Genomic DNA, 9,463 nt, shown 5'->3' on the forward strand with positions numbered 1-9,463 from the left:
ATACAGGTTAGCAGCACATTAGTTATCTGTGTAGTATAGAATACTAATGTAATCTGGACAATAACTGGCAGACCACAAAAGGCACAGTTATGAAATAATGAGAGACTGCCTATGTCCCCGCACAAGACAGCATAAGGGGAATATCCCAGGTATATCTGTGAGTCAGCTGCAAGAAGCTTCCATATCACACATGCACTCAGCTCACCCCACCATCAACCACAGGTTTATCACAGGTCATATCCCTGCTGTTGGGAATGAGTACAGTATGACCCCCACTTCTGTATGGGAATACCCAGAGAATGCAGCATGCTGAAGAGGTGTCTCATGCAGGTGTGTCCCTAGCTGTAAGCAGCACCCTGCCAGCATCCAGAACAATGGATTAATATGGACAGAAACTATTGCCATTAACACCTTGCACACTTATCCCCTCACCTCAGGGAAATCCAGTGGCTCACAGCCTGGGACTGTAGGAGTGACAGAATGCACTGGCCTGCTACAGATGGCCTGCATCACTACCAAATGCCCTACAGTCCTCTGTCAAAGGCTTGTGCCTCACCCGTACTGCCAATGTATGTTATCTCATGGGGTCCCAACTAACAACATAACACAGTCAACAGAACACAAATGCAAGGCCATGTTGACAAATCCCAGTAGCATGCCCACCATGTCCTACTGAATGAACTGTGGACCAACCCCTAAATACCACTGGGATGAAGAGACAGCTATAGGGATACTTTTCAGATATTGCTCGCATAATGTTAGGAAGAGGATAGAATAACAGAGTGAGGGGGTGTAGAAGCATGGGCACCATGGAGTGTGTGAAGTCTGAAACTCTGATGTGTGCCCATACTACCCCTCCCTGCAAACCCAGTAATGGGTGGCTACAAACCTGCCTGTAAACCACAATGTAAAGGGGAAATGACCAGATATATGAGCCCTGCCTCTGGGTAATTTGGGTGAATCTGTACAGCTCAGAGGTATGGCCACAGCAGGATATGGCCATTCTGTTACGTTGATAGATGTACAAGCAGGGGATGCTCAGCCACCACAGTACAAAGGTGCTGGACCATTTACACAGATCCATCAGCAAGTGTCTGCAGCTACCCCTCCAGAATGGCATGAGTGTGCAAGAATATGTAGGCTGCAGACCACAATATTGGACACAGCTTCATTCATCTTGTATTTCCCAGAAAATAACTGTGAGCAAGTAAGTATACCTGTCAGTAGTTGATGACATAATACATCACAGTGTAAAACAGTACATATGTCTGAATATCTCTGCTAACACCAACCATGTAACACAAGCAGCACAGACACAATAGTTACAGTATCCCACTATCTTTCACCCATTGTGACTCCATATTGTCAACCTATCTACAGATATCCTGCAGAAACAGTCGCTAGCTGTAGGTGTAGAACACCAAATCCTGGACTGGAGTACAACCTACCTGGAATGGACTTGCACACTCAATACAGAAGGTCATACTGAGCATGCTCCTACACTTAGAGAAATGAAGCCCATGTCTGACAACAGTGGACTATACATATCTGTCAGTCGCAGATGTCTGTGCACACACACCACATTACACACCATTCGTGCTTTGCACACACACATTGGATAGGAATACTCACACATATCCAAGGCCAACACACTATAATAGGTCAAACATACACACACACACAGATGTGGGGAAGAGAGACAGACAGTGACATAGAGATTTCCATCATGAGGCCTGTCCCACCCACCACACATCCAATTGGCCAATATCACATGATGTGCTGATGTCAATCACTGTAGACATTTGCTTTTGGTAGCCCTCAGCCCTATAGTGTCAGTGGTGTTTTTGATAACTGTGTAACATGATAGTATAAATCAGTATTCATCTAGCATTTGTATACCCAGTCCTGTCAAATGTAAAGTTGTGTGTGACTGAGTGTTGTGTGTATGTGTTTCCAGAGGAATGGTTTATGGCCCATTCATACATACTACATTTCCCATCGCCCATGTTAGCACTCATGATGATGTCAGTCACCTTGAAATAACTCTCTGGCCAAGTCTCAGCCCCATAAGCTCCGTGGTGCTTGCAATAACTGCATAATGCTATAGTGTAACATACTAGTTTAGTTGGAGTTTTAATCCCAAACATGGCAACTGTGAAACTGTGTGTGTGTGGAGATTAATGATTTTGAGGCCATTCACATTCACTACACCTTCTGTTGCCTTACTTTAGCAAGACTGCTGATGTCAGTCACCTTGAAATACCCCTTTGGAAAAGGGCCAGACATATAAGCTTCATGGTGCATGTGATAACTGTGTAATGCTATAGTGTAACATACTAGTTAGGTAGGAGTTCTAATCCCAGACATGGCAACTGAGAAACTCTGTGTGTGTGTGTGTGTGTGTGTGTGTGTGTGTGTGTGTGTGTGTGTGTGTGTGTGTGTGTGTGTGTGTGTGTGTGTGTGTGTGTGGAGATTAATGATTTTGAGGCCATTCACAGTCACTACACCTCCCATTGCCCTAATTTAGCAAGCCTGCTGATGTCAGTCACCTTGAAATACCCCTTTGGACAAGGGCCAGCCCTATAACCTCCATGGCACATGCAATAACTGGGTAATGTTCTAGCATAACATAATAATTAGGTAGGAGTTTTAATCCCACACATGGCAACTGTGAAACTTTGTGTGTGTATGTGTGTGTGTGTGTGTGTTTGTGTGTAGAGATTAATGATTTTGAGGCCATTCACAGTCACTACACCTCTCATTGCCCTACTTTAGCAAGACTGCTGATGTCAGTCACCTTGAAATACCCCTTTGGACAAGGACCAGCCCTATAATCTCTGTGGCACATATGATAACTGTTTAATACTATAGTGTCACATACTAGTTAGGGAGGAGTTTTAATCCCAGAGATGGAAACTGAGTGAGGAAGTGTGTGCATCCTTGCTAATGCCTGATATTATGGACATTTATACTTACTACTCTCCCCTTACCCCTCCTTTAGCACTGCTGCTGATGTTAGTCACCTTCAAAGATACTAGTGGAGAGCTCTCTAGCACTGAAGCTCCATGGTGCATGCCATAAATGCAGAACAATGTAATAGCAGTAATTACACAGGTATGGGTTTGAATTTCATCTGTGGGAAGTATTTGTGTGTGTACTTTAAAGATTTTGGCTACACATATCAGAGCCTGACTTTAGCAGTCCTGCAGATATCATCCACCTTAGAAGTACCTGTTGCCAACCCTAAACCATGTCAGGTTAGTGTTGCATGTGGTAAATGCATAACATGATGGTCTGTAAAGATTGTTAGCTAGAGGTTTGAACCTCACCTCTGGCAAATGTAAATGTGTGTTTAGGGTAAAATTATTTTTGGGACCTCTCACCCACTATATCACCCAATGCCAGTATTTACAATGGCTGGTGATGTTCCTCACCTTAGAAGTAACTTGGGACAACATCCATCTTATAAGCTCCATGGCGCATGCAGTAAATGCAGTACACTATAGTAACAATACATAGCTAGGTAGGGGTTTGAATCTCAGTTCTGATAAGGGTATGTGTGTTTGTCATCAGTATCTTGTGTGGAGGTTGCTGTGATTGTGTAATAACAGGATGCATTCTGGGGTGGGTTTTGCTAAATTATTATGTTGAAGACCTAGTATATGTCACAATGTCCACCTTACAAGGACAACAGATGTCAAACACCAGAGAGGCTGGTGTAGACAATCCATAGCCCTACATGTGACACTATGGATTGGTGAACAATACAGACAACCCTTCTATTACTCAGAGAACACTCTCCACCCATGTCTCATACACAAATACACTTGGCTAGACAACAACCACTATATTGGTAGTTCCCTGCATATTGCCTCACAGATCGTAACCATGGTGTGATTGCAGTGGACTACATGCCTGTTGACCACAACAGTGACACTGACATCAGAAAGTACTGTGATGTGCTATATCTCCTGACTGTGTGTTATCCAGCAAGTAAAATGAGATGGCACCCTGTTCCATCCCCGCAGTAGGCAAATAAATGCTTACAGTGGTCCTTTTGCTATGTTCGCCACTGGACACCTGCAACAACTGTAGAGTCTGCAAATGTAACCCACAAAGGGAATACCATGCCTTATACACATGCTCTGTATGGACAGCTGCCACTAACTCCCCGAATTCCTGTATCATGCTGTCAATGTAGGTGCAAGCACAACCTCAATTCCATAGCCAGGTCTCACCAAATGAGGTCAGAAATGCTACATCAGAAGATAACAATCTGTCCACACAACATGCCCCGAGACCTCAAGCACACTTCCACATGTCAAAGAACATGTGTGTGGCACGTGCACAACCCAGACACTGTCGATGTTATGGAATATAGATCACATACATGGGAAGCAGTGCACATCACTGGCTACCCACAATAGTAACCCAGATGAGTGGATGGTGAATACAATACCCACCTGTGGGGACCACTCCAGGGACTACACCCCTGAGCCACACTGGAGACTATTGTCATCTGGCCTGATGCCAAGGTATTCCATTTGCCTAGCCTTATACAGCCTTCAGGCCCATTCACCTAATACACACCTGTGAAGCAGTGAACCTATGCATCTCAGTACTGGCAAAAGTGTGAGTGTGTGTGTGTGTGTGTGTGTGTGTGTGTGTGTGTGTGTGTGTGTGTGTGTGTGTGTGTGTGTGTGTGTGTGTGTGTGTGTGGAGATTAATGATTTTGAAGCCATTCACACTCACTACACCTCCCATTGCCCTACTTTAGCATGCCTGATGATGTCATTCACCTTGAAATAACCCTTTGACCATGTTTCAGCCATATAAGCTCTCTGGCACTTACAATAACTGTGTAATACTGTAGTGTAGCAAACTAGTTAGTTCTAATCCTGATCCTGCCAACTGTGATAATGTGTGTGTTTCCTGAGAAAGTGTGTGTGTGTGTGTGTGTGTGTGTGTGTGTGTGTGTGTGTCTTCATTGACACCTGATTTTGTGGACATTCACACTTACTACACTTCCCTTTCCCCCTCCTTTAGCACTGTTGCTGATGTTACTCACCTTCAAAGATACCTTTGGACAGCTCTCCAACATGTAAGCTCCATGGTGTGTGCAATAACTGCATAACACTGTAATAGCAATACATAGTCAGGTAGGGGTTTGAAACTCAGTACTGGTAAGTGTGTACTTGTGTGTGTAATCAGTATCCTGTGTGGGTGTTGGGGTGATTGTGTAATAATAAGATCCACTGTAGTGTGGGTTTTGCTACATCATTATATTGAGGACCTATATGTCCTATTGTCCACATTACAAAGACAACAGTTTTCAAACACTGTAGAGGTTGTTGTAGACAATCCTCAGCCATAAATGTGTACAGCCATGTGCAATTACTATTTGACAGTATGGATTAATAAACAATATAGGCAACTGTTATAATACCCAGATACCACTTTCCACCAATGGATCATACACAAACATGCTTGGCTCTTACTCTCTTACTCCCTTCCTTTCTTACTTTGTCTCTGTCTCTCTCTCTCCCTCTCTGGTGGATGTGGAAAAGTACATCTGTTTTGCATAGGCAGCAGCTTGAGTTTTGTAAGTAATGTTCATGATCAGCTGATGGTCTGTGCACGAATTGCAGTCCCCCACTTGCTAATTACATGTGGATCAGCTGTGGTATCATTCCTATAGCCAGTTTGCATGGAAACACACTCCTTTAACTAAGCACTTCATGTGGGTATTGACCCTTTTCCTTCACTTTGAGCAGGACTTCATGGGGGTGTTAAACAGTATCACAGAGGGTAGTTGGAAATACCTCTTATAACATACACTGTGGAGACAGGCCAACAAACAGGAGGGGGATGTTCCAGACATGGGGACAGAATGTACATATTGCTGTTCTACATTTGAAGTAATGCTGGTGTAACAGGGTTTGTTTGGATATGGCTGTTCTACATGATTTAAAATCTGGCATGACAGTGTTATGTGGTTGAGGAAACTCTCACCTGTAGGGCTATCTGCAGACTGGCCAGAGTTTGGAGTCTTACATCTGGTGTGTTACTCACACATTTCCTATCTTTAGAAATGCAGTAGCATACTCTGATTATTACAGTCAGTACATGGTGGCATCCATGTGAGTTACTGACTTCATATCCCTCAGAAGACATATGTCACAAGAAACCCTGTTACACCAGGAATTTTCTCAGTTTATCACAGCAATATGTCAATATTGGCCCTGTGTTTGTGCCTCCATCCACCAAGTCTGTCACCCTTTGTCCACATGTCATGCAGTAAGAAGTGCATATGGACAGTATATCATTATTTACTGACATCATACCTGATAACAAGCCAGTGAGATATCAGACTGCTAGACATGTTATGTATAGTAGGCCTTATATTTGAGGACAAAACCTGGACATTCTGTTGTAGTCTGTACAGTAGTGAGGTCAGTGGTGATTGTTGACAGAGTGTGTATTGTGAATATGTTACTTGGCCTGTGTACAGACTGTGGTAGATGTCATTGTTCTTGGTCCTGTTCTATCTGACATTGCATGCTGCTCCAGTTTATGGTACCTTATCAACATACATGTTTGTAGGGACAGACTGACACATGTCCCATACCACAGTCAGGCATCAGACTACACTGTGTATTGGGCCAGTATATGTAGGGTTAGTGTGTGAGTGGCACATATGAGGATTGTTTTGTTCACACAGTCCATATACTGTACTATTAATTAGGCGTACCATAATCTGACTGTGACTGTGTTTAGATTGGTTGTGGGTATGCAGTTTCACACTGGTGTCTGTTACTCTGTGCTATTACATTCCTGTAGTGCCTGCTATATTTTCAAATACATGTGTATTCCCCCATAGGAAACTTGGGTCAGTGTTGTGGCAGTCTGCCTGTAGTTTGCAGAGTGCTTTGTGACATGCCTAGCAGCTCAGTGTATTTACCTAGTGTGATGTTATGTCCAGATATTTGTCAGATGTACTGTTGTCTGGCCACCATTGTTGTGAATTTCTGAAAAAGCAGTGGGATGCTGTGAAGATGTATGTCACTAACTAGTGGGAAGTATGTGGGCTTGGGACCTCTGCTCCTCCATTTAATATGTGTTAGGACAGACAGGAGTGTGTGAATGCATCAACTGTGCAAGCTTATCTATTCCAGTACATCACTTTGTCAGACTTGGTCCACACGTCTTGCACTAAGGAGTTCTGTGTATACCTCTGGACTGACCAGATTGTGTCAGACTGTCTATGTTTATTGGTCATATCTCTGCTGAATTCCACAGGATCATTACTGTGATTTGTGTGGTACTTCACTATGATGATCTTATGATGTCTGTCAGTAACTGATGGCCTACATGTCAGTATTAGTTGTGACTTCCCACACAACATGTCTGTTGAAACAGCCCCTGTTACTGTAGCAACATTCTACATTTATACCTGCAACACTTACATTACATACCCTTGCACTAAGAGCTGCTGAGGTATGACTCCACTACATGTTATGGGCATATGTTTTATACACACACACACACACACACACACACACACACACACACATATATATATATATATATATATATATATATATATATAAATATGTATATATATGTATATATATATATATATATATATAAATATATATATATATGTATATATATATATATATATGTATATATATATATGTGTATATATATATATATATACATATATATATATATATATATATATATATATATATATATATATACATATATATATATATATATATATATATATATATATATATATATATATATATATTATATCTATATATATATATATATATATATATATATATATATACACACACACACACACACACACACAAACACATATAATATATATATATATATATAGATAGATATATATATATATATATATATATATATATATCCATATCCTTGTTATGTGTAAACATGAGTGTTGTATATACCTTCCCAGATGTATCCCACCATATTTGTCTGATACGTGTATATTTAGATATAACAACATACTGATTTAACACTATTTTCACTAACAAGTACTAAGCAAATGCAGAAGTCAAAGAATTTGTTCGTTACTATTCAGTATGTGAACTGAAAGATATAGCTGAAAAAACAACAAGCATTTTCACAGCTCTGATGGCTTAGTGGTTGGCTGCTGTGACTATATTGTATAGGGTCCTGGGTTCAACACCTGCAAGGGCTGTTTGTTTTGTTGCTAGGCAAAACAAGGACTGTTGGAGTTAAAGCAGTTCTGAGCAGCTTCAAGTGGGTTTGCACGGGTTTGCACGACGGTAAGCAGTGCTAACATATGGTTAAACAAAAAGGTGCTTACACCATGTAGGCTTTACTTACCAGTGCATAAATGTGCTTAGCATTTATATTTAAGCAATGATTACACCTGCAAAGCATAGCTCAGCCCTGCTAACCAATTATCACATTCCTTTCTGATGAAATATCAGGGTAATGACATATTTAATGTGTATTTAATTCCATTTACATAACATGCTTCTATGTGCTGTCATTACAGTAGCAAGGGGTGTGAGCATACTTTATTATTTATTTATTTATTTATTTATTTACTTCCAGTTTGATAACCGGGGAGGTCCACTGGGCCCAGAGGGCCCATTTTCAGTGGAGGCCCGGAGAGAAAAGCTCCGTATTACATACAATTAAAACAAGCATCGAGTTTTACATTTAGGTCTGGAGAGAAAAGCTCCTTATTACATACAATTAAAACAAACATACATTTATGCAATTATACATACAATTATAAAATGTTTTAGAAAACAAATGTAAAAATATATATATGGAGTTCTGTGTATACCTCTGGACTGACCAGATTGTGTCAGACTGTCCATGTTTATTGGTCATATCTCTGCTGAATTCCACAGGATCATTACTGTGAATTGTGTGGCACTTCACTGACACCTGAGTATATATGGCTAGTACAACAATTGCTTGTCTTTGTATGTGTTTCATACATGGGTTGTATCCCAGGTTATATGCAGTCACACCTGCATGTATTTTATCATTACATTACTACTGTTAACAGTGCTTTCCCAAGTAAGAGTATATTGCAGATTGTAGTACTGGAACCATACACCCCTGCATGCAAAGCTGGACTCTGAGTACTGTCTGTCATGTTCTTGGTGTATGAGCTGTGTGTCATTAAATATTTGCTACTGGATATTGATCTGATATGTGGATATTAACTGTAGACTACTATGTGTATAGAATATGTCATTGAGGGCTGCTGTCATGTAGTAATGACATACCTATCAGTGTCAGACGTCTAGCTGTCAAAAAATTCATCCTAATGCATAACCTGTTGGCTAGCTGATTTCTGTCTGTCCTCTGTACAGATGTGCAGATGTCAGGTATCCATCCTGGCTGCTTACAGGTAATCTATGCTTGACTGACACTG

The sequence above is a fragment of the Protopterus annectens genome, chromosome 3.part0 (genome assembly GCF_019279795.1).
Source record: "Protopterus annectens isolate FY-2018-M chromosome 3.part0, PAN1.0, whole genome shotgun sequence".
NCBI classification, from domain to species: domain Eukaryota; kingdom Metazoa; phylum Chordata; order Ceratodontiformes; family Protopteridae; genus Protopterus; species Protopterus annectens.